Genomic DNA, 26749 nt, shown 5'->3' with positions numbered 1-26749 from the left:
CATAAATACGTTGCATCGAATTCACTTAAACTCTGTACATTCGCGTGCCCAAATTTGTCCACTTTGGTTGCTCTGACGGACGAGGCTTACAGAAGTGCGCAATATTTGTTCTTGCAGCAGCGTTACAGAATAGTAAACTTAGTGCTTCCATATCTGCTGGATAATTTCAATTTCTTGTATTATTCTTGCAAAGAATTCAGCGTCCTAGACAAAAATACTGTTTCATACAGTCACCAGAATTGAACTTTTTCCCTAAAATGTAACACGTTTCATTCAAATCAGTCTTAGGGCTTTCTCCTAAAAAGCATTGCTGCATCAATTGTACGCGGAATCGGGGTTGGTCCCGAGCTAAAGCTACCTCTTAACAACCTACGGAACATAATTGTCACTAAAAGCCACTTCGAACAGCCTCAAATATATATGGCCAGCAAGAAGGTTGAAACAAAAAAAGGGGAAGAAGCGACAGCACTTCTAACTCTGCATGTTCTTGCTTCAGGCCAAAGTTCCGCCATAGCTTTGAAGAGCAACGAGAGGTTGCCAAGACCCTCGTATATGTGTGCGCAGTTACTGACTCTTTCAACCCAGTTATAAAGCTTCGCTGTCATAAATATCAGCATTCGGACAGTCACAGACTAGGTTTTAGCCCCTGACGCATTCACTAATTCTTTTTCGCAATCCTTCCTCTCTCTATATATCGCTCTTTCTCGTTGTACTTAGGCCTGCAGCTCACAAGTACGCTGGAATACTAGTGATTCTCGGCAGGCCCAGCAGGGCTCGAAGCACGTATACACACACGTATGCAAACACGTCCAACGCACAAATTAGCCCTGAAAAACGCACGCTCGCGCGCTCATACGTATGCACACATGCGCAAGCACACCCACACATTCAGGTTAATAACACAGCCCGACACGACCAAACTCAGTCGGGATAAAAAAAAGTGTGGGGGGGGGGTTGCAGGAAGGAGGGGGAGTGCACAGAGCGGCCGAAGTCAGCGTTAGCAAGGAAGCTCTGTCAAAGCAAGCATGTCTACATGCAAGCTCTGTCACAGCTTGCATGCAGGCACATGTATGTAGTCAGCACGAAGTGAAAGCGAGTTTCAGCGGAATTTCTCCGCATGTGTGCCCGTGTAGCGGTGTTTGCAAGTAAACAGCGAAGTAAATGACCCCCTACATGGCGCGAACACGGCAACATTGGGTGGCCACACCACGAGGGCCAGGCAGATCTGCGGCGTATTAAAAAAAAGAAGAAAAAACTCCGAAGCGTGCGTGACTCGCGCTAGAACCTCGAGCTCCCGCGCGCCTCCGAGTCACGCTTGCCGTACGAAAGTGAACGGCGGCGCGTGTTCGCCGGTGGTAATGACCTGACTCCACGCGAGCGCCACGCGAACTCCACGGAAGCCAGCGGGCTTTTCGCACACTGCATGAGGCTCACACATCCTCCACGACCGGCGGCAGCAACAGTCTCTCTCCGCTGCCCGCGTATAACGGAAGAGGCGCGTCAGCAAAGGAATATCGCGCAGGACGCGGTAAACGTGGAGATAAATGAACGAGGCGCCCTCTTCTTAGTTATCCATTCCTTTTTTTTTGGGGGGGGGGGGGGAGGGGGGGGCGTCTCGCACGCACGCGCGCAGCGGGTGGGTGTGTGCGATGCACCCTCGTCGACGTGGGAGGCTTCGCGCCCCGGGCGCAAGCACGCGCGCGCGACAGAGCATCCCGCGGCGGAGACGGCAGAGCTATACGGATCTCTCGCTCGCACTGTACACGTTAAGGCCATTCCGCGTCGTTCGTATTATTTACGTGCCACATAAGCGTGCGGGCCGCGTCCGCGACTGGAAGCCCTGCCAGGACAGGCGTGTCTGTGTTTCGTGTGACGGAAGCAGAGGCACTGACGCGCGCGGGCTCCGCAGTGCACAAAGAGACCCCGTGTTTGTGTGTGTGTCCAAAATTCTCCAGAAGGCACGTCACATGACAGCCCATATAAGTGAACTAGGAAGAGAGCTCTCCGCAGTGGTTCGGTGGCTATTATGACGTGTTGGCGCTGAGCCCGGAGTTGGTGGGTTCGGTTAGCGGCCGCGGAGACCGCATTCCAGCCGATGAAGGTGAAACACGACGATGGCGTACCGATAGTTGATGCACGGTAAAAAAAAAGTTAAGAAGAAAAATGAACCCGGATGACGAAATGTTGTCCGGAGGCATTCGCATGCGACGCCTTGTGTTCTCTAGGGATGTCGAACTCAGTCAATCAAATCAATCAACATATGGTAGTCACTTTCGCCCGGACGTCTATGCAGGGTTGACACGTCCGATAAGATAGCCCTTCGTGACAGAATGCATACACGTCACGTAGCACACAATGCTTCTTCTGTGCCGGCTACAGCGCACCTCATTCAGTGCGGCTGCGAATACTATCGTGACGTCATGAACTAACTTGATAGTCCGCGCTCATTCTCGCAATTTCGTTTACTTTCTTGCTTATCTGTGCACTAATTCTTGTTAAGGAAAAAAATGCACACACACACACACACACACAAAAAAAAAAACTAGTTAAAATAACAAGATGCGCGGACCTGTTCAGACGTCGCGGTAGCACTCGCAGGGCTACACCGCTAGTCTTATAGAGCAATCATCTCGTGAGGATATACCACTGCAAAGTCTGCGATAAAGACATGGCCTCGTGTTTGATGCCGACATTACAACGAGATACCTTCGCCACGCGATTACAGCACTCTGTCGGCATGCTCGCGACATCATTTTCCAGCGCCTGCTGAGTGGCAATATCGTCTTCAGGTTATGGGGTTTTTCGCTCAGCACGACCTCAGCTTAAAGTTCTCTAAGCGAGTAAAATATTGGAAAAGAGTTAAACAATTCGGGCAGCGCTACGAATAGAAATTTTCATATGAAGACCTTCTCGCGTAATGGTAGGACATAGTCACACGTCCATCACTGTAAACATGAGCGACACAGGAGACGGCGTGATCGGATACGTGCTCTCGTATCACAAGCATGCCACCGTTTGCCACCGCTGAAAATTAGCCGAACTGCTGGTGTCACGAAACGTTCAATCACGCGTCGAAGTTTTCCTGGTGCCGTTTGCCCTAGTAACATGAATAAATTCATCAACGATTTCTAAACCGCTATGATAGTACACTTTGCAAGCGAAAATTCTTCGGCCACTCACAAACTACCACTTGTCCGGACAATGAGTGACCATTTTTAATGTCTGGCAGTCTTTAAAAGGATGTTGTTCAACAAGTTCAACAACAGGATATACGAAGGCAACGTAGAATCTCTCCGACATGCAAACCATGGTGCTGTTTAGATCAGATGCCAAACTCTCGAAATAACGCGTTGACCTTCATTGTGTGAATGCGCTCAGGTGACTTCTCGGTAACAATTGCATAGCGGAGCTTTAGCTTCAGCCCATGCGACTTCATTTTTGTGGACCTACACGATAAAACAATTTTTCAATCGCTATGATCACGTGTAAGCACAAATAAGAAATGTCCGAATGAAGGTCCATAGAAAGACCGTGGTGTGCTGGACCATATGAACTATGTCTGGATGCACCAAGCTGGCAAAAGCTCCTGCAAACAGAGATCGTCCCAAGTTTACAAGTTCAGTCGCGGTTTGAGACGAGGGAGCCCTGCCACACGGACGTAACGAAACATCGGATGACAAGTTTAAAGGCAGTCTGCTCATAGCTCTCAAAAAAAATAAATTATATGGTTTTACGTGCCAAAACGACAATCTGATTATGAGGCACGCCGTAGTGCGGCACTCCAGAAATTTGGACCTCCTGGGGCTTTGTAACGTGCATCTAAATCTAAGTACCCGGGTATTTTTGCATTTCGCCCCCATCGAAATGCGGCCGCCGTGGCCGGGATTCGATCCCGCGACTTCGTGATTAGCAGCCCAACACCACATGTGGTGTTGAGCTGCCACTAAGGAACCACGGCGGGTGTCATAGTTCTTGGAAAGACTAGAAGAAAATATAGATTCATTAGGCGAGAAAAGCCGAGAACTCGGCCTGAGCAATCTTGTTGTATTGTTGTATACCCTGCTCTATCCTCAGGGACCAAGGGTCGAGGTTGACAGGCAACAAAAGGAGACAGTGGAAATAAACACGATGTGTAAAGCTTACGAATAACATTGCTCAACACAACTCGCAATGTACACGCGACAGTCTTACAATAACTACAGAATCCAAGTTAAATGTTATCGCGCAGACTACGTCACGTTGACCACTTTTGACTCCGTTGAGTCTAGAGCCGGCCAGAATTGGCCTTGCCGGGAACGTGTCACACGGAGAACCGACCTCGTCCGGCCGCTCCGGACGAACGAGCTCATCACCTTGTCTTATAAATAGTGGGCAACCACGTCGTAATCCCGAGGCCGTGCCAGCAGCAGCGCGAATCCCGTCTTTTCTCGGAACTTCGCGATGAGATTAGGGTAAAGGGGAAATAAATTGCCCCCGGCTTATGTTGCCACGGAACCCGGAACGCAAGTATAGGAGCGCCAATGCCCTATATGCCGTGTATGCTGCGTGCAGCCACCGCACGCCCGGTTTTGCGAGCCAGGAGTTGGGATGACGCATGCAGGAACTCGAGAATCAATCCCAACCGAATCGTAATGAAAAGGGGTTGCTGCGCCGGACGCCGCAGTTGGTCACACGGGGAGATGACGGTGCATATTTCGCAATCCTCACCCCCCCCCCCCCCGGCCTCCGCCCTCCACGCGAGCTTTTCCTCGTACGAGCTTGACCACGACACCAGGCGGTACGAATAAATAAGTAGTTGCGTGGTCGCTCCAGGAAACATCGTTAGATCAATTTCCGGAGTGTCGCACTCATTAAATAGAAGACTATGTACGAATGACAACAGAAACAAGGAAAAAAAAAAGAAAGTAGAATACAACTAAAGATTACGAAAGAGGTGAGAGAAATGAGAAATAAAGAAGAAAGGAAAACAGGAAATGTACAAGAAGAATCAAGAACCAAATTCACGAGGATCATACTGTTCCTAAACAAAATTATTGAGGTCGCCTGTAGAGTCACTGAACGTTTTCTGTTTAACCTTACTTCCTTGCATTTTATTTTTTGTCAGCTGATGACCATGCCTTTTCTGCAAGTAATCCACTCAAGACTAGACACTATAATTAGCAAAAAAAAAGTCCATTCATCCCATTGCTTCCTTGACCTCGAAGCGCTCCGGACAGCATTGAACCAGCTGGACTCTACACATTCGGAAATGAAGATCCTCGGACAATGGCTGTAGACATCGATGGCACAGAAAGCCACGAAGGCGTTATTGCAGTACCTCAAATCAACAGGTTTCGTTGACCGTATGTAGACTCGCTGCGAACCTTCAAATTTGCGCAAAATTATGCCCTCACTCTCCGCCTCTCTCTCTTGCCATCCCTATATCCCCTTACCCCAGTGCAGGGTGGAAAACTGGACATGCGTATGGTTAACCCCCCTGCCATTCCTCCCTTCGATTTCTCTCTCTCTCTATCTCTTGACCTCGATGCCTGTTGAATTCATGTGGTAGCTACGTGGATAAATACCGAGCCGCTCGATTCATTTAGGCCCACCTTCACAAAGCAGTTCACATGCTATTATACTAGAACTATACTATTTCATTAGAGCCGAAAATGCACGTCAGGCCAGTCGTAACAGCTAGTGTAGTAATTATCATCATCATCGTCAGCTTATATTTATGTCCACTGCGGAACGAAGGGTGTTTGGAGATCTCCCTGCGATGTCCAATTATTCCTGTCTTGCGCTAGCTCATTCAAATTTGCCCCTGCAAGTTTCCTAATTTCATCATCCCACCTAGTTTTCTGCAGTCCTCGCTCGACTACGCACTTTCCTTGCTTTGGCACCCATTCCGTAACTCTAGTGGTCTACCGGTTATCTCCCATACGCCTTACATGGCCTGTCTAGCTCCAATTCTTTTTTCTTAATGTCGGCTAGAATATCGGCAATCCACATTTGCTCTCTGATTAATCGGCAATCCACATTTGCTCTCTGATTCACACAGCTCTCTTCCTGTCTCTTAACGTAACGCTTGACATTTCTTGTTCCAGCGCTCTTTGCGTGGTCCTTAAGTTGTTCTCGAGCTTCTTTGTTAGCCTGCAAGTTTCTGCCCCATATGTTACCACGGGTAGAATGCAATGATTGTACACTTTTCAACAACAATGGTATGCTCACAGTCAGGATTTGGTAACGCCTGCCGTGTGCGCTCTAACCCACTCTTATCCTTCTGTAAATTCCCTTCTCATGACCAGGGTTCCCTATGAGTAATTTACCTAGATAAACGTACTCCTGTGAAGACTCTACAGGCTGACTGGCGATTCTGAATTCTTGTTCCCTTGCCAGTCTATTGAACATTACCTTTGTCTTTTGCATATAGTTCTTTATTCCCACTCACACTTTCTCAGTTAAAGTCCTCATTTATTTGTTGTCATTCGTCATCAGCGTTGCTGAACAGTACAATGTCATCTGCAATCCGTAGGTTGCTGAGGTATCAGCCATTGATCCTCACTCCTAAGCCTTCCCAGTCTAATAGCTTGAATACTTCTAAGCATGTAGTGAATAGCATTGGAGAAATTGTGTCTCCTTTCCTGATCTCTTCCTTGATAGGGAACTTTCTACTTTTCTTGTAGAGAACGAAGGTAGCTGTGGAATTCTTGTAGATATTTCCCAATATATTCATGTATCCCTCCTGTACTCCTTCATACGCAATGCCTTTATGACTGCTGGTATCTCTACTGAATTAAATTCCTTTTCATAATCTATGAAAGCCATATAGAGAGGTTGATGATACTCCGCAAATTTCTCAATTACGTGATTGATGACATGGATGTGATCCACTGTAGAATATCCGTTCCCGAAGCAGGCCTGTTCTCTTAGTGGATTGAAGTCAAGTGTTGTCCTGATTATATTAGAAGTTATCTTGGTGAATATATTATACAGTGCTGAAATAAAGCTAATGGGCCTATAATTCTTCAATTATTTAACATCTCCCACCTTATGAATTAATAAAATGTTGGCATTCTTCCAGCTCTCTGGTATAGTTGATGTCGTGAGGCATAAAGAGCCGCAAACTTTTCAAGCGTGTTATCCCCTCCGGAGATCTTTGATTAAATCGACTGTTATTCCATCTTATCTTGCTGCTTTCCCCAGGTCATGTCTTGCCGGGCCTTTCTAACTTCATCGCTAGTTATCTAAGAAGCCTCTGTATCTTGTTCATCACTACTTCGAATGTAGGTAGCGTCGCTGACCTGGGTACTGCAAAGGTCAGTATAATATTCTTCTGCTGATTTTACTGCATCATCTAAATAACTGATGACAACGCCCTGCTTATTTTTCAGTGCATACATCTTACCTTGCACTATGCCAAGTTTTATTCTCGGTGGTTTCATGCTGCCGTCATTTTTTACTGCTTCCTCAATCTTTCCTGCTTTATAACTTCGAATATCCCTTGCTTTCTTCTTGTTGATTTGTTTTGTCAGTACCGCGAATTCTATCTGGTCTTTTGAGTTAGACGCGTTCATGCTTTGTCATTTCTTTATTAGCTTCTTTGTTACTTGGCAGAGCTTATCTACTTATTGCCTTGGTGCCTTACCTCCCACTTGAGCTCCTTCTAAAATCAGCCTATATAGTTAAGGTTTCATCTACTGCCTCTACGTCATGTTTAACTTCCTGTTCTAAATCTGCATATTTATTTGCGAACACCAACCTGAATTCGTCGGTTTTTATCCTTAATGGGTATAAATTGGCCTGTTTCTTCTTGACCAATTTTACTCTTCCTTTCTTCGAGTTGAGGTGAATCCTTGACCTCACTGGCCTATGATCATTGCACTTTACCTTACCTGACACTTCTACAGTATTCTATGCTGGGATCGGCAGAAAGTATGAAATCTATTTCATTTTTTGTTTCACCATTAGGACTTTTCCAGGTCCACTTTCTGTTGCTACGCTTCCTGAAGAAGGTATTAATTATTCGGAGCTTATTCCTGTCTGCGAATTCTACCAACAACTCTCCTCTAGCGTTCCTAGAATCGATGCCGTAGTTGCCGATTGCTTGTTCCCCGCCCTGCTTTTCCTTGAGCTTGCACCTTTCTCATTGCTAATTCAACATCTACATACAACTGTTCTATTTCTTCGTCATCATGACTGGAGCTTGCACTACCTTTATTATGCCTGCTGTTCAGTTTGATTACGACGACTGCTGCCCTCTCATTAATGCTGTAGAGTTCATCAATGTTGCCTGCTATGTCCTTATGGATTAGAGGTCTTACCTCATATTCTCTCTTATCTGGAAGACCTCTGTAGCAGAGAACGTGGCCGTTAGTAAGCAGTGTATAAGCCTCACCAGTTCTCCTAACCTCACTAAGGTCAATAATATTCCAAGCAATGCCTGATAATCCCTCAAGGAGTCCTGCTAAGCTAGCCTCACTCGAAAGGGTGCGCGTGTTAAATGTTGCCACGTTCAGTCTTTAGTGGCGGGCTGTCAGGATCCGGAGATTCTCAGCACCCTCCGCCACGTCGCAAGTCTGACCGCAACCTTGGTCCGGCGCTCCGCAGCCCCTGGGGACTGAGCACCGTGGGTTAATTGCAAGAGTCACGAGGAAACTAGTGGTCCAATACTCTACCAGGGAGACCAATTCCTGTACTGGTGAGGGAGTGTCTTTGTTGAAGCTTAGTGGGCCTTCTTGATTTGGTTGCACCTGTAATAATATAGCCCCACTGACTTTCTGCAATATCTTTTTGCCGGTGTCAGGCGACACTCTATGCCTGAAGATGTAGTGGAGTGGAGGAGGATTCGAACTTACGACCTTCAGGTTAGGAGCCCGGCGTTGTACATCTGCTCCACGCCACCACCTGAGTAATTATAATAATTACGGGGGCATTAGAATAGCGAAATTATAGAATTGCACCGAATACAAATAGTTCCGGAAAACGAGCTTCGAATATAAATATATTTCTCATTTTTTAAACAAAATCTAATAACTCTGCATCGGTCAGTTTGTTTAGAAGAAACGGCTTATTTACATTATTTGACGCTTGCATACACAGAACTGGGCGTCACCGCCACGTTGCTCGTATGAGTAGTCTGGCCCTATATTGGGATTTCCTCGCAGCACCTTAGCTTAAGACTCTCGGAGCGCATACCGAAAGTAGAGTGTTTCTACATTCCGCCTCCCAAGTGAAGGTTATTTCTTTTTACACATTCTTCACACCATGCATCCAAGAATCGTTCTCGTCGACTCAAGAATAAACTGCGTCCTTCCATTTATTTCATGAAGTTTCTGACGTCGTGCTCGTCTCTCTAAACGTGTCCGCCGGGCGATAAATTTAAAACCACGGAATAAGGTTCACACGCAGCAACCTTAATTGGGTCCGTCCGTCTCTGCAGCGGACGAAGACGTAGCTGGCGCCAGGGGAGCAAAGGTGACAAATGCGCCGCGACGCGTTGTTATTGTCGCGAAGGCCGCAAAGCAGCCTGACTCCTTGATGCTAAAGATATATATTTCCTCGTCTCGGCCGACGCGCCTCGAGTTCGCTGAACAGCGCGCGCCTTGTCAAGAACCCTAACCCCCACTCCCCCCCCTCCCCGTGCGAGCACGCGAGTGACACTCGTGTACAACGAGCCCCGCGGAAGACGTTAGCTAATAAATCCCCTGAATAGTTAAGCTAGACGCGGCGCCCCTAACACGTTAACGCCTTGCCTCGCTCGTTGGCAAACGTGTATAACCACGGTGTTTGCGAGTTACGCCAATCATGGCTGTGGGGGCCGCTTAGTAAATTTTGTGACGTCTTTTCTTTTTCTTTTTTTAGTAGAACCGGCATGCACTGCTATACGGGAACGTACCTGGAGAGCTTTAAAACAGGCAACGCGTGTCGTAACAATGCTTAGCGCGAAGGTTATAGTTCGGCGAGCTCCAGTTAAGTGTCGGGTAATTACGGCGTTGGGAAGCGCTAATGGACAGTTAAGATTGAAGCGAATTTGCGAGCTGACATTCGCGATGTTCAAGTGGCAGTTGAAGCTTCGGCAGAGTATATATATATACGGCGGGTCAGCAGCGAACGTCTATGCAGTTGATGCGAAACGCTATAGCAATTGGCTCCCGCTTCTAATGTAGTGGTCACGAAACCAATTAAGTGACGAATTAAGCACATGTTGGAACAGCCTTAAATCCCCGGAGAGCGAAAAACCATTTCTGAATGACAAGAGATAGGACACCTTCTCGCGGCGCGATTTCGAGTGCCATTGTGTTAGTACTTATTTTATATTTTATTTTATTTTCGCTCGAGTGACGCCTCTATAGATCCGTCATATGCACAGAAGGTGCCACATTTAGATGTGAACGGGACAATAGTTTGGTGTTTCCTTTATTTGTGCCTTGGTCACTCGCGCCAGCGTCCTCCGAGTACCACAGGCCGGATTCGCAAAGCTTTTTTGTTCGTAAGTATACTGCCTCGTGCGATCATCTCATTGTAATCAGCCGGCGCCTGCCCTTCCGAAACACTCTACGGAACGAGCTAGTTTGTGACTGCAGATCCTGTAACGGCACTTCCGTCATCACGGCTGACGGGCATCAGGGCTCGCTTATATGCACAAAACTTTTCTTGCGTGAGTCTAACAGCCTCCGACAGATGGCATTCGCTGGCAAGCCGCCGCGACGCCGTAATTTTACTATACGCCGCTCGTAAAGCTCACGTAATAGCCACGGACAGACAGAGGCGTGGGCGTAACAACGTAGTTCTCTCTTCTGCCGCCGCCGCCGCCAAAAACGAATCTCTTTACACGCCTTGAGCCGATCCTAACGCGTGCAAGTTCGGTGGTCCATTCGGCGCTGCCGCTGCGCAACCACTTTTAATGACCAGCGTTTGGCCTCTAACGTGCCACTTTCACCACTCCTTTTCCACGATCTCTCTCTCTCTCTCTCTCTCTCTCTCTCTCTCTCTCTCTTCTTTTTTTCTTTTTTCTCGAAGGTCCAGGTGTGTAACCGAACCATCAGAACTGCTGCCTCGGACTAGGCCCGCTGCCCTGTGCAGCCGCCGTTTTTCCAAGTCCTCTCTCGGTGTAGGTGAGAGGGGGGGAGGGGGTAAGAGAAATGGAAAGGGCGGAGGTCGGGGGAGGAAGAGAGGGGACGGACGGACGACTGACCAGCAGAGCCCCTTCGCTTTCAACCCCCCTGCGTCCCCCCCGCATGGCGAAAATAAATAAACCTCGCTAGCGTCATGCTCGCGGATCTAAACAGGCTGCCTGCAAGACAGGCTTTGCTCGTATAGGAAGGGAACAAAAAAAAAAAAAGAAATAAACGGAAGGAAAGACTGGGGTTACAGAAAAGACGCAGCTAATAGCAAGGAATGGCAAGGGGGCAGTGGTGAGAGCACTCCAACTGCCCAGTGGCTGAGTGCTGGCGCGCGCGCGTGGTTTGGGACAGCGGCGGGCAGCTGCATGCGTCCCATATAGGTGCGCTGCTGCGTGCTGCAGAGCCCCAGCCAGCGAGGGGCTCTCGAAGCGTATATGCGCTTACGCGTCACCAGTCCCGGACTAATGCGATGTCCGCGTCTTTTTTTTTTTTTTTCCAGTGGAAGGGGGGCCAGGATCGACGGCGGGAGGATTACTGTCCTTGTCTATATACGAAGGACGCGAAGGCGAGCTGCTGCGTCTAAAGCTTTCCTCTTCTAATGGAGCTATACAACAGTCGTTCGAGAGCTTGCCCCCCCCTCTCCCCTCAAGCTCTCTGTATTTTTCTACAGGGCTGCAGCACCGCGGTGATCGCGTTTGAGCGCACAATGTAAAGTTATGGACAGGCAAGAAAATCGGGAGACTTCAATGATTCCTCTGGAACTCATTTACTGCGACATTATATAGCCGGCTCACACACAGTGGACGCCATCGTCGTTTCAAGAGCAACTAGTATATATCGTATACTTCTTAGCGACGGAAACAATCTCATCATCCTTCCTATATAGAGCATTGCCTGCGATATGGCTTTCTCGGATTCATCGACAATGAGGAAGCCTCGAACCATTCCATGGTCGACTTCTGGTTGTGCAGGCGACTGGTACGCGTGATTAATATAATGCGTTCTGTGCAAACGTAATGAGCCATGCTGCACAATTCAGGCCAACGACGACAATCTCTGCTCAGAAGTCCCAAGGCGTTCTCGCTGGCGTTTGAAAAAAAAAAAGGGGGGGGGGTGATGGGGGAAAGCAGCCACCGTGATCGTTGCCGTGATAAATTGTATTCTTTCTTATCTTCTCTAGACTCCTGTCGCCGCGTTGTAAAGGCCCACAGCAGCAATATAAAACCCTAATCAACGTCTTTTTATCACACCTTCGTCCTGATTCCTTCACCCCCCTGTCGACACTGTTGCTCCCTCAAAGTCACGAGAGCGCGGTCACAGAACATCACTCCTTGCTCTAATGCCGTCTTCTCTGCAACCTTAAGGCACTCAACGTTCACGGATCCCAGAAGGGCAGTCATTGTGTCGACTTCGTTTAGTCGCCAATCAGATCTCAGCCAAAAGACGACGAAATCTTTCAAGCAACAACCTCAAAGCTCGAGAAGAAAGAAAAAAAGTTCACCAGCTGCAAACTTCGAGAACAGCGTCGCGACCATGGAACTGCTCCAGATGAAGCCGCCAGGTGACAGTCGGCTGTCGAAGCTTCGTCCGTCACAGGTCGTGATCCTTCTCTCTAGCGCGTAGAGAGACTTTTCATCGCGAGTTAAAATCGCTCTCGGGCGCGCATGCTTGTTCCCAAAATTGGAACTCGAGCTCGCCTTTGTCTCGACGCTTTTGTCATCGGCGCTCCAGCCCACCCGCCCCTTCCCTCCGTCCCTGTTCCGTCTTGGTGATCGCCATCTCGAAGTTTCCAGAGAGAGTCGCTCTTGAGAACACGCCTGTCTTCATGGAGGCGCGAGCACCCTGCAAGCTCTCTTCTATTTTGTTTGTTTACTCGGGGGGAGGGGAGGCAATTGCTTCGCCGGGTGGGGGGGGGTGGGATTAGGGCAGGGGACGGGAGCGCTTCTCACGCGCGGCTGACTGCTCCCATTCTCAGTCCGTCGCAAGAGACGCAACAATAGCGGCAAGCTATTTCGAAAAGCCTCACGACGATCGCGACATCGTAATGACTGTTCTCATTAAAGGAGATCCCCGATGCCAGAGAGACAGCAGGCGATGCGAGATTCAGACGCAGCTCTGTTAAACGTTGCGAAGATTTACGTTCGTCGCCTGCCTGGCCGATAACGGAGGAGCTTATCGAAGACATGGTGTGCACGCACGAAAGCGGCGCAAGAGATTGTATAGCGATGCCGTAATTTACACGGTGACCATGCGTGACAACTCAAGCCGCGATCTTCGGCGTCGTTCTGGAACAGGACAAATGTTGCTGTGTCCCGATATTTTGGTCACGAAATGCCTCCGCGTCAACATTCTTTAGAACGATGGCCAACAAGTGGACTGTAGAACTGCGGGCAGTTATCGCGCTAAAGGCATTTCTTGGGAACTCGAAAACCGTCCAGAACCATTGGCCGAAAGTTCTTGTGCCACCCGCATGAATACTCTCTAGAACAATGGCCAACGTGTAAAGTGTAGCTGCGGAACTGTGTGCGGTTATATATCGCGCTAAACGGCTTTTTTTTTTTTTCTTTGGGGAGGTGCCGCGGGTGGGGGTGGGGTGGCGGGCGGACTCAGAAACTGACTAGAACCGTCGGCGGAATGTTCCTGTGTTTTCTTTTGTGCACAAACAACTTGGCTATCTTCCAAATCCTGCCCAGATCTACATGATCAAGTACGTAACTTGTACACACGTACTGGCCAAGGCACCCAAAGCTGGCGTGCGTCTCGTGTATACCGCCTCCATCTGAATACAGCCACCACGGCTAGCAGTATGACCCACGACCTGGTAACAGAAGTATCTCTAAAGGATGAGCAGGAGGTGACAAGTACATGCTATTTCACAGAACCACTTGAGCACCACAATCTTGAACTGATAAGGCTGCCATTTCCTGCATGTAACAATCAACTGCGCAGTACCACCCTAGATTTTGAAAATGGCTGTAAAGATGCGTTCGGTGTTTCGTGACCGTGCTCGATTCGTCGTCACTGAGTACAAAACCGAGAAATTGTTGGTGTAACCACTGAAGATAGCGGTGCCCATGATTCAAAAATAATATCGTCTATATAGCTATGGATGACAGCACTGACAGCACGTGTTCTCTCAGCGCTCCGTCATTCTTTATAAACGTAAATACCGATGCATGAAAATCGATAAACTACACTCTAGATGTCGTGAGGAAACAACCAACGCTCCCCCCCCCCCCTCCACACACACAAACACTCGGCGTGCAACACACCTTAAATACACACATACACACAGAAAAAAAAATATAAAGCTGCAAACTGTTTTCTGAACGAATCCACATGAAAACGTAAGAATGTCCACGTACTCCTCGTGATTGTCACTTTTACCAAACGATTTCAGCGCCAGATTTCCTTCTAGTGTGCCTATTACGGAACTATACGGTTCTTACCCATTTCGCAGCCACCGATAGAGGTAGACAAGCACTTCAGGCAGGCATACGAGAATGCGTCTATGCGTATGCGTGTACAGGCTCTCGCTTCGTGCTTGAAGCCGCGATGAACATCATCGCTGGGTCATATTCTCGCGAGCAGGAGGCTATCCATCGCTTGATTATTGAAGATGTGTAAAACACAGGCTGCAAGGAAGAAACGTCGAAGGGCCTAAAGGGAAGATTCGTTAAGCTAGCAATTTCAAGGCACCTCCAGCCAGAAACCTTGAGTACAATCCGCGGAAGAAAAGATAAGGCGCCTAAAAGACGTGTTCGGGTTAAGTATGACGGAGGCTATACGTGATGCCTTATTGTGGGCCACGAGCCTTAACGAAACTTTGTAAATATCTCTATAGTGTGCGTGCGCGTGTGTGTATGCGTGCGTGTGTGCGTGCGTGTTATCCCTGCATACACCATAATCAGGCCAGGCGAACAGCCAGGCTAACATCTCCAACATATCATTAAAGCATGTTTCTCTCCCTCAAGGTAGGCGAAGTCATAGAGCAGCACAACTAGCCATATCGTAGCGAGATCGGACAGCATGACTGGACATTCTTGTGCCTGCTTGTTCTTGTGTACACCGTATTCATTAGCCACGGATGTCCATCTGCGAACATTATGCGCACGTGTAGTGACATATAAGAAAGACAGAGAAAGAAATAGCGACAAAAGGCGGGGAGTTTATAACCAGATACTGGCCCGACTCGCTACCCTGATTGGTGGAGGATGGGAAGGAAGGGAGCGTAAGGAGAGAAGAAAGGGAAGGGGAGGCGTCTAGCAGAAGTGTGCGCGATAATCAGAAGCTGCACGCATCGTTATCACAGGCTGTTTCGCAGCTGGGCCCTGTATAGACGGTAAGGTACGAAAGTATACAGTACGCTAATATACACCTTAAGTGCAGGGTCCAAATTCACAAAATCCTTTTGAGCTAGAATTGTTCGTCGATAAATTGTCAGCCAATTCTGATACTGGACACATTATTAACAAACGCGGCCGGCCAGTGGCAAAGAGCACTTACGAAACGAAAAGCTTCGTAAGTTCGGCCAAAAATGTCTGTATAACTGCGACAATTCTAAGCTCCACGTCACTCTGGTATTGGGTGATTGTCCAGTCTCTTCAAGCGTATGGCATGACACTTGCCCCTCCTTCCCCACCTCAACGTCGGTAGAAATGACTGATGGAGTGGCGAAAGAACCAGAAACTAAGTTCTCCCACTCACTGCCACGCAAGAACGGCTTGCCATTGGGTAACGCCTCCGGTATCAATCGCGCACATATCAGGCTATCGCGACTGACGCGCGAACGGGCCTGTCACGATAAGCACTGCTCTCCATCTCAGTTATGTTTATTTTTTTTCAGACTTAGCCGTTGCATTCTGATCAAACATTTGTACCTATTATAAAGAAGCGCCTATACAATATATTTTCTTTTTTTTTCTTCTTTCAGGCGCAGAGCTACGTCCACGGGCAAGGCGATATCGGCTTCTCCTGATCGAGGTCTCGTCTGCTCAACCGACGCGTGCCGTTGACATCGAGCTAAACCAGAAGCAACCGTAGCAGCAGCAGCCACCCACACCAAACATGCACTGCGTCCATCCCAATGAGGCAGCCGGCCTGGGATGCGTCGACAATCGTAAAAGCGTCCACCGAAAGCTCAGCGCGGCGGCGGCATTTTTTTCTTTCTTTCTCCCCCCACAACACCCCCGCTTTAGAGTCGGATTGCCTCACGCCTCATTTTGGAGTGTTTTCCTAAGCTTACACGGGCCGTCCAACAAGGGCACCGCATAATGGAGCCGCCGAGCAATTCTTCGCCACCACCTACCCCCCCCCCCCCCCACCGACCCCCCAATTCCAAGTCACCCCCATTTCCTGGCCATTCAACACCTATACACCTTTAGTGGCGGGCACCTCCCCCCGTGGCCCACCATCGTCCCAATCTCCTGCCTGGAAAAAAAAAAAAAGCCTATCTTTTTTTTCTTACACAGGCGCCGTGACCTACCTTGCTTTCAGATCATTACTATGCCGACGACGGACTGCTCGCCCACCCTCCTCCTCCTCCCTTCTCGAACAACGCGACGCCTGCCGCCTTTGTGCTGGTTCTTGTCGCCCGGCTCGCCGCGCTCGTGGCCTAGTTATGTCGGCCGATGTAACGGTGCATGATTGATCCCTCACCACGGCTCACGCGTCGGAGACCGGCGACGCCACTTTGACATACACACACACGCCGATTTCGAGCGGTGTCTTGCTTCCCGCCCCTGGCGATCCAGCCAGGCGCGTCGAGTGAAGCGGCTATATCGGGAAGGCGGGCCAATCTCTGGCGGCTTCGACTGTGCTCGAGTTGCCGAATTGCCTTATGCACCAGATGCCAGTGCGCTGATTATGATTAACGCAACACCTACAACGACCGATGAGCGCTGCAGCAGCGATGTACACGGTACATGTACACGGCAATGCGCCAGGCGTTGCACGTGATAATGCTTAGCCCAAGCCAATGGTGCTCGGCGAATCGGAGAATAGACCACACTGTCAGAACAGTCCCGAACTTATATTGACTCCGGTGGGAATAACTGTACACAAGTTACAACGAAACATGTGAGAATCACCGCACCTGAAATCGCCATGCACAACCAGGTTGACAGCACCCTCCGAAACCAACAAGCCGAAATTCTGTCCAGAATTTCATCTTGTTGGTTTCGGTGGGTGCCTTCAAGGAATGGAGTAATCGCTACGCCACTGGTTCAACCTCGTGAGGAGCTGCAGAAAAAAAAAAAAGCTGTCCCATACAGCTTGACGAAGCCATGCCCCCCCCCCCCCCTTTTTTTTTCTTTCGCCAACAGGAACAGCGGATGCACATTAAACACTTCTTACCAAAAAGCTCTTTATACAACGTTGCTACGAGCGCTTCGCAAAAGTCCTACTCACATTACAATGGAATTTTCGAAAGGTTGTCGTGTAATAGATCAGTTTTGTCCGCAACAGACGTATTCTTACGTGCAGTTTACAGAATTGTGATACCAGTTTTCATTGCTGAGTTACGAAGTTGTAAACTTTCTAATTTCTTTTTTGAAAGCTTGCAATTTTCAGCAATCTTTATAAACAAATTGACGGCCTAAATCGAAAATCCGCTTCGTAAATAGTCGCAAGATTTTAAGTGTTTCTGTTCGATGGCCGCCTAATGTCGTGTAACCGGGTGCCAAACGTAGACTCGTAGATGCCCTATAGATGACTCCCTCCCAAATGACTCACTCAAAATGGAGCTGGGCAGGTCATGTTATGCGCCGGTTAGATAACTATTGGACCATTAAGGTTACAGAATGGAAGGAGAGGTTATGGAAGGAAAGGAAATGGAAGGTTACAGAGAAGGAAAACGCAGTCGAGGATGGCAAAAGACTAGTAGGTGGAGTGATGAAATTAGGAAATTTTCGGGCGCTAGCTGGAATCGGTTGGCGCAGGAGAGGAGTAATTGGAGATCGCGAGCAAATGCCTTCGTCCTGCAGTGGACATAAAACAGGCTGACGACGATGACGATGATGATGATAATGATGATTATGACGACGACGACGACGACACTATATAGATTCTGCTTTGTTTCGCCAGCGAATCGTATGCGGGCGTTAGCATTGACACGCCCATATTGCTTTATACTTTAGCCGGTGACCGTTTTACGCCGTGTTAACACTTATCAAGGTATCGCTCGGCGGGAGACGCGCCTACTGAACCCTACATTTTAAATGCTATTGCCCATTCCATAGCGAAAGATACTCGTCCAGTCAGAGAGATCCCGCGGCGCGAATAGTGCCGAACATTCTCAAATGCACGCGAAAGCCAGCGATTACTCTGGAATATGCGCCGACGAAACATGTGTAAAAGGGGAACGGACTCGACCCTTCAGATTTAGCTCGCTGCGTTCACAAAAGCCTCTCTCACGCTATAATTGTCCGTAAGAGCAACGTTTCAGCGAATCCTGATGCTGAGCATATTATTATCGAAGGCAGTGCTGGTCAATGGAACTCGGCACTTACGAATGTAAAGCATTGTGAATTTGTCCCCATGCATGCAGATTCGACGACTGCCTGTGACACCGTGCTGGTCTCTATATTGTTGTAATTTGAGAGTTCCTTGCTTTTTCTGCGTGCAAGCGTACCAAACTTGAAGAGGTAGAGGGACGAATTCATTCGCGAGACTTCGCACAAGTGATGTTTGTCATTAATTACCCGCCTTTGGTCGTGATACGCCCAGCTTCACGATATCGATTCGTTGGAACTGATCGCGAGAGAAAATTTCAGCCAATCCTGTTGTTGAGCATATCATTAGCGAAGCCGCGCGGCTGGTTAATTGTAGACAGCAATTACGAGAGCAAGAAAAAAGAAAGCTTTGAGAACTCGTCCGTATATAGATTCTAAACTCGCGATTTTGGTAACGTTTAGTTCTTCCGCGCCACTATACTACGACGTGCTCAGTACGCCGTAAGATAATCTGCACCCTTACAAGCGAAAAGGGCGTGCAATCTGTCTATCACTCACACCCTTACACCACATTTGAATTTAAGGGTGTGATTTATAGACAGACTTACACCCGTTTTGAGGGTGCAAATTATTTTACAGTGTATTGGCACAGCACGAAAGCCTTGAAAACATGCTCTGGCCGCGAGGGCAAACGCGCGACATTTCGGCACTCATGAACATGACGCATGTGCAATGAGTCTCGGTTCTAGTCTTCGTGTCTGGCTCATGACAACAACTTCAGGTCAAGACAAGCCAAAGACGGAGGCGACGCACGGCAGGTGCGGAGAACGCTCTGACAGGCAGGACCATGGGTATGCTTCCACAGTGAAATCGACTTTCGATAGTCTGTAGATTATCTAACGACAGCTTACAAAGTGCATTGGCTGTTTTTACAGGTTTCTCCTACTAGTTACACATAATAATATCAACACCGTTCGTGGACTTAAGCCGTTAACGCGTGCCAAAACGTATTTCCCTCAATCTATTGGTTAAGCATGGACTTCCGCACAGATTCATTGCAGAAGTGCCGCAGCCATTAATCGGCCACACAAATGACCAACTGTAAGACCACGGCCTGCCTATATACCGTGTGTTCCAGCTAACGCTAGCCATGTCCTTCAAAGAAAAAGAAAAAACAAATATTACGAATCACGGAGCAATATTGGATTATTACGTCACAGGTCTACGATGGTGACGTAATATACATGAGGTATACGATATACGTCACAGGTCTGACGACCGAACACCGTAGCTCTTAAAATCTTATCTCGCACTGCGTTCTTTAAATCCCTTTCTTTCTTTTTTTTTTTTTAGCAGCATGGCTAACGTTAGCTGGGACACCCTACATATAGGCAATCTACGAATTCTGTGTGGAAAATAAAACTATCAAGTTTCTATGGGCTGGGTAACTTTTTTTTTTTCTTCACCAGGTTTAGCCAACCGCTCCTTTCCTTATTGTGTTGCATATTGCGTGTTGTGCTACACGTTGCGGCATCGAAAATGCCATCGACATCGCAACCGGTAGCACGATGACGTCGCTCTGTTTGGGATATAAAAGAACCGCGTTCGATAGATTGGCTTGTTAATGAATGCTGCTGTATGGTCCGTGCTCGCGACTCAACGCAACATCTAGGCGAACACTCTAGAATTACCGACAAATCACGGACCCACGGTTACGGGATGCCAACTGACAAAAAAAAAAAACTGTTGTCTCATTCAACTGCTCGAGGCTTTCGACGTCTGCGAAACAGCAAAGGGGGACGCCAGACTTCCAACCCCCCCTCCACTCCGTAGAATAATGGACCGCCTCGCGGAGTTACACGATGCGTAACAGCGCATGCGCAAACCGTTCGCCCGGGGAAGAGTGCATGAACAGGTTTATAAGTTGCTTCCATCCAACAGGTCGATAATCTCCACCGCCGCGAAGCCTCACAGCTTGAAGCTTTCAGGATATGACATTACACTCCACTCGAAGCGCGCCTGCATCTGTCAAGATCAGAGCCAATATTACTCATCTCCGAACGCCGTCATCCATCACGGCTGTATACGTCCTGCTCGGACGGGCGTGTGGCTTGGGCCCAGGATTCGGCACGACGGCGCGTGCGGTGGGCCGAGGTCAGGAGATACCGCAGCCGGCTGACACCGCGTACGGGCCCAAGCTCACGGTCAAGCAGGCTTCGACAACAACGGCCCTCGCGGTGGCACATGCGCCTGTCAACCTATACGTCAAAAAAAACCCAGCTTCCCACCCTGTTTATCGCTTTCCTTCTTTCCCACTTTCTTTCTTTATTTATTTCACAACGAAGCCATTCTCCACACACTCTGCTCATGCACCTTGGCGCGTGCACCCACCACCCTCGCCCTTTCACCTCCCTTTCCCATTGTCGGATCTCATTCTCTGCGTTCACGTTTGCTTTACACATCGTCCAGTGCTCGGGCCGAAATGAGGTCAGGGGTCAGCCGGACTCTCGTTTTCGTTTACTGTGCGTATACCACTCCGGCATCGCGTGCAGACAGGCGGCGTGCTGCCGTCCAGCCAAAGCCTGCGCGGGATGTAGCGTTCCATTTGCTGTTGTTATACCATTGGCCTCGCTGTCCACGCTTTCCTACCCGTCTACTGTTTTGCTCGTTTATGTGTTCGTTTGGTCATTCGTCTTTTCTTTTTCAGTTGCTTTCCCATCCATTCTCCACGCTCGTCTCACTCCTATAGTCGTTGCCCCGCAGCGTATATAGCGGCGCGATCAAAAAATGAGAAGAGAAAAAGAAATTGAGGGTCCGGTGAGGAAGGTGACGGACAAATAGGCAACAGCCGCGAAAAAAAAGAAAAGAAAGCCAACAACGATAATAACAATAACAACAACGGCAACAATTCGTGAGCCTCGGGACCGTGCTCGAGAACGGTCAGAAGGGAAGAAGAGAGAGGACGCCAAAGTGGGCGAAAAACCGGCAGCTGCACTTTCACTTAGCCACACGCACCGGGCATACTGGAGAGGCAAGAAGAAAAAAAAACGTGATTGAAAGAAAGAAACAAACAAAAGTGAGACAGGCTATATAGCAACGCGCGTGGCTTACGATTCCACGCGTGTTTTACAATTTTGCCTCTATACGTACAAATTATATATACAGGGTGTTTCAGCGAGCGCTTTCAAAAATCTTTAAAGCTTTGCCTGTGGCAGATAGCTCGATTCTAGTTTATGAGCCGGCCTACTCGAAGCGGCGGACACTACTTGCACGAAAAAACTGAGATGCAAGTTCGACTAAATAATAAAAATTCACTAATTAACGTTCTAGCTAATTATAATAAGACCCATATTGCAATTTACAAATTCTAGCAGTGTACTTCGCAAGGCGGATCCGCTTGGAATAAATTCTCAGGACGACACCAGTTTCGAGATATAAATTCTCGAACTTTGCGGAGAGATGCATTGGCGTTCCAGTTAATTTGTTAACAAAAGGTCGTTTCATGCACTGAAGCACACAGGTAACTGTATCGCCAATGCATTTCTCCGCAAAGTTCGGGAACTTATGTCTCGACACTGGTGGTCGTTCTGAGAATTCGTTCCAGGTGGATCTGCCTTGCGAACTCCACTGCTACAATTTGAAAATTGCAATATGGGTCATAATATAATTAGCTAGAACGTTAATTCGTGAATTATTCTCATTTAGTCGAACTTGCATCTCAATTTTTTGTGCAAGTAGTGTCCGCCGCTTCGACTAGATCGGCTCATAAACAAGAATTGAGCTGTCTGCCACAGGGAACCTTCGGAAAAATTTTGAAGGTGTTCGCTCAAACACCCTGCGCGCGCGCGCGTCTGTATATATATATATATATATATATATATATATATATATATATATATATATATATAGAGAGAGAGAGAGAGAGAGAGAGACAGAGAGAGAGAGTCCGTGTGATACATCATCACCATCAGCCTGGTTATGCCCACTGCAGGGCAAAGGCCTCTCCCATACTTCTCCAACTACCCCGGTCATGTACTAATTGTGGCCATGTTGTCACACACACGTATCACGTATCACACACACGTATCACACGGCCATGTGGCCGTGTGATACGTGGCGACGAAACATCGAAGAGCCGACGCGGCAGAAACAAGCAAGACGTCACAAATTCAGTTTCTTCGTAGATGTTTCAGGCAAGGCGGGAGAATTAATGAGAGAGAAGCGAAAATATCGGATTAATAGGTAACGTCAGAGACGTCAGAACTTGGGCATTTGACAGTATACACAATGGGCGGTGTGTTAAGGATAGACTAAATAAGCACTGAGATAACCGTATAAAAAGAAAGAAAATATACACAAACCCGCCATAATGTAACGATTCTGTACCAATGGCCTTATTCCTTATGGCGTTTAATTCGTCTGTGGTCCACCCACGTTATCACTGGAATCGGGCAGTCATGAATGGCGGATGATAGGGGAAGAACAGAATCGAGCGAAAGGAATCGCTACATTATACTGGTAATAGTCAGTTATTGCCAGACGTGTGGTTATGACCCGGATATCAATTGCACATGGCCGGACTCACCACACGCATTGCGATCACTTAACTAGGGGTGAGTTGGGAAATCCTCGAAGCAAGTGCAGATGAGTCGTTTGGGAACGTCATGCGTTGGCATGGCGTCATTGGCACGTGTCCAGCGAATAATTAAATATCGTTATACGTCAGCGGCGGGAGTGATATGACATAACATGTCAGTTTCATTCTGCGCGCTTGTATTTTTCCCCGTCTGTTTTATATATGCCTACGCGTTCTTTCTCGTATGCCTACAAGTTATCTCGGAATGAAGAAATTGCAGGAAGTAAGCGCTATGTCCGTCCTCTTTGTTTTATCCTTACCGTGTGCCGCTCTATTCAAAATCCATTCAGTGTTGCACCTGGAAACAACAGTTCTCTAGGTGCAACAATTCGGACGTGGTTCTCGGTCTGACCACAACTGGACGACTTTTACTTTGCTGTGACACAGTTACTAGCGCTAATAAGACTAACGGGGAAAAAGTTGGGACAGGCAAGAGCACTCTCTCCTGTCCCAGCATTTTTTGCCCGTTAGTCTTGTTAGCGGTAACCATGTCACAGCAAATGCATCAACACCAACTAGCAAAACTTTCTCCGTTAATTACTCGACATTTTATTTTCTACCCTAATTTCGTTCAATTGGGCTGACTGTTCTGGCACGCGCAGACATCTATAGGAAGCCGGCACTCTGACACGCGTCATCACGTACTCAAATAAGCCCCTTTCGCCCTTTCCAAAGGCTGCATCTCGAAACGAGATATGAAGCGGAAGAACTGGTCTCCAGTCTCCCATTTCCCAGAGGAGACTGGAGGGGGGTATATAGTCAAGGACGCGCGAAGTCTGTGCTTCGTTCTTGCTTTCCTCTGCGCAGGGTAGCAAACCGGGCAAGCTCCGGTTATCCTCCCCACCTATCCCTACTCTCTCTCTCTCTCTCTCTCTCTCGACGCGGGTGGCGTGGCACACGACCAGGTATAGGGCGCATGCGTATATACAATCGCGCGCCGACAAGCACGGGGCCGCGGAGTAACAGGCCTGCGCCGAGGCAGTTCGGCCGCTAAAAGGTGCCCATCTTTTGTCCGGCCGTCGGCATTGTCGAAACGTCCAGCGCCGTTGTCGGTGCGTGTAATACTGTTTACGCTCCGGACCACGAAAGAATACGGCGAGGCGGGAAAGAAAAAAGGTGAGAGCATGCGAAGGGATGTCTTCTCCTTTTCTCGCTCTTCTTTCTTTCTTTTCCCCTCCACGGTGGCCTCAATCCGCAAGCTCCATTACGTGCGCGCATAGAAAGTGGACAAGAGGTTGGGGGAAGGTGGGGGATGTGGGGGGGGGGGGGAGGGGGGGTTGTAGGGGAGAAATCGCGGAGGAAGGAGAACACACCATCGGCAGGAAAACGTGAGTGCCGGCGTGCGTTCGAGAGCGGACAGGTGTGTTTGCCGCACGTCTTGCTGGCGCGTGCCCCCGAAAGACCCTGGTTCGTGTGCTGTACGTTTGTTTGAAGAAAAGCCCGCGGTACTGCAGGCCTCGTGCTGGGTCCTTGGGGAGGTGGGGAGAGTAGGGGGGGGACAAGGCGTCGTTGCATGCGCGTTGCGCTCGCCGTCGTGTTTGCTCGGAGCTGTAAACAAGCTCGTCCGTTGCGCATTCGGGCGGTTTTGAGGAAAAACGAAATTTAAAACAAGGGAGGGACAGCGCCGCCTCGTTTCGTATTATTAGAGCGTGCTAAACTATGTTTAAACTGTCCTTGTTGCAATTTATTGACTCACTAACATTTTCTGCAGAACGGCCACTCAGCTCCACCTTTTCTTAGTACGTATTCAGTATACATGTATACAAAAAAAAAAGAAATAGAAATAAATAACAAATTCTGTAATTTTACGTGCCAAAACTAGTATCTGATTATGAGGCCCGACATGGTGGAAGACTTCGGATTAATTTTGACCGCTTGGAGTTCTTTAACGTGCACCAATACCAAAGTGCAGTCGCGAGCGTGTTTTTTTTTTTTTTTTCTGTTTCAAGTTCACCCCCATTGAAATTCAGGAAATGTAAAACTGGCTATACTGCAGACACAGCGACTCATCAGATTTCCGATACCTTTCGTGCTTTCATCTATAAGTGATGGATGGGCCCTGGTGCTGTCCGCTTTCGTGGGGCACACACAGCGTGTTATATAAGAGCAGACTCGGAGTAGTAGGACGGATAGATTCGATCAATACGACCCCAACTGTACGTTTGCCGCGTGACAAATATTTCGGAAGCTTTGGATGCTCATCTGCGTCTCCTTGTGTTCCTCGTGTATACGATGCTGCGCCGCTGGTCGTCACTATTTCGAGAATAGCACTGCTTACATAAGTACATGGCCGTCCACTATTAGAGGAAGCGGCTAAACAGTAAACAGAACAACATAATTAAATTATTTTACGTTGTGGGAAAATAACTTGGTCGACACGATGATGTGCGACGTGGACGCCTATAATTGAAAATAAATACATGTGTGGGCTCTAATTTCTAATCTGCTATGAGCGTTTTAATAATAATGAGGAGCGTCCCACTAAGAGGGAACGGTCTTGCGTGATCTCACTCCCGTTGGCGAATTCACAAAGCTTTTCTTTCGTAACGACTGCTTGCCTTTGGTCGTCAGCCTTCGCTAATATGGCGCACATCACGGCTGGCCCGGCGTCTGCTCTTAACGAACAATTTAGGCATAGGACCTTTTCCTTTTTCTTGAATTCGTCCCCAAGTGTTTTAGGGAAGTCACGGAGTGTTCGGCCGGACTCAAACAGCCCGGTCGCGTTCACAAGAGCGCGCAGCTCTGGACGTTTTACAAGCCGCTGAACTAGACAAACTGTAAAATAATTTACACCCTTAAAAGTGATAAAGGGTGTAAATGTGTCTATAACTCACACCCCTAGGGTGTCTGTTATATAAATCACACCCTAAAATTGTGAGCTATATTTACACCCTTTTTGACTTTTAAGGGTGTAAATTATTTTACAGTGCAGGCGGCTTTAGAGGTACGGCAACGTTAGTGGACTTGTATATACGCATCTCCTCCTTTTCCTCCTCCTCCTCCTTCTCCTCCTCCTCCTCATCATCATCAGCAGCAGCAGCCGCAGCGGGCCACGAAGGGCTCGGCGCACGTCCTTGTTGGTGAAGGTGGTGTGCTGTATACGTATTAATGGACATTAATGCACGCATTTGCCTGAATTCGTGATATTTCTATTGGCCAAGCGCCGCATTTACTTCATTTCCTTGCCGAAACATTCGGTATAGCCCGTTACGTGCACCAAACTTTCTTTCGCAGATGGGCTCCAATCTATAGCCCGAGAGTGAAGGTTTCGTGACGAATTTTACAAATGCGTTTATAATGACAAACGGGCAAGAATGTGAGCAGGCGGTTTTTAGTCTGTAAATTTGGACAAGCTTTGACTCGCATCTTCAGCTGTTTTCCAAAGCGCAAGGAAAACAGTAAAGTTCATGAACTGGCTAAATAAAGTTCGCCCTTATAATTTGGAATTCGCGGAGCAACGACATCAAAGTAAGTGAACATAAATGTTCACGAGCAAAATGTGCAACAATAACGCACCCACACCACGCTCGTTTCAATTCCGTACCGTTTCCAACCTC

This window comes from Dermacentor andersoni, chromosome 6 (genome assembly GCF_023375885.2).
Source record: "Dermacentor andersoni chromosome 6, qqDerAnde1_hic_scaffold, whole genome shotgun sequence".
NCBI lineage: Eukaryota > Metazoa > Arthropoda > Arachnida > Ixodida > Ixodidae > Dermacentor > Dermacentor andersoni.
The sequence above is the reverse complement of the archived record's forward strand: the minus strand, read 5'-3'. Positions refer to the sequence as shown.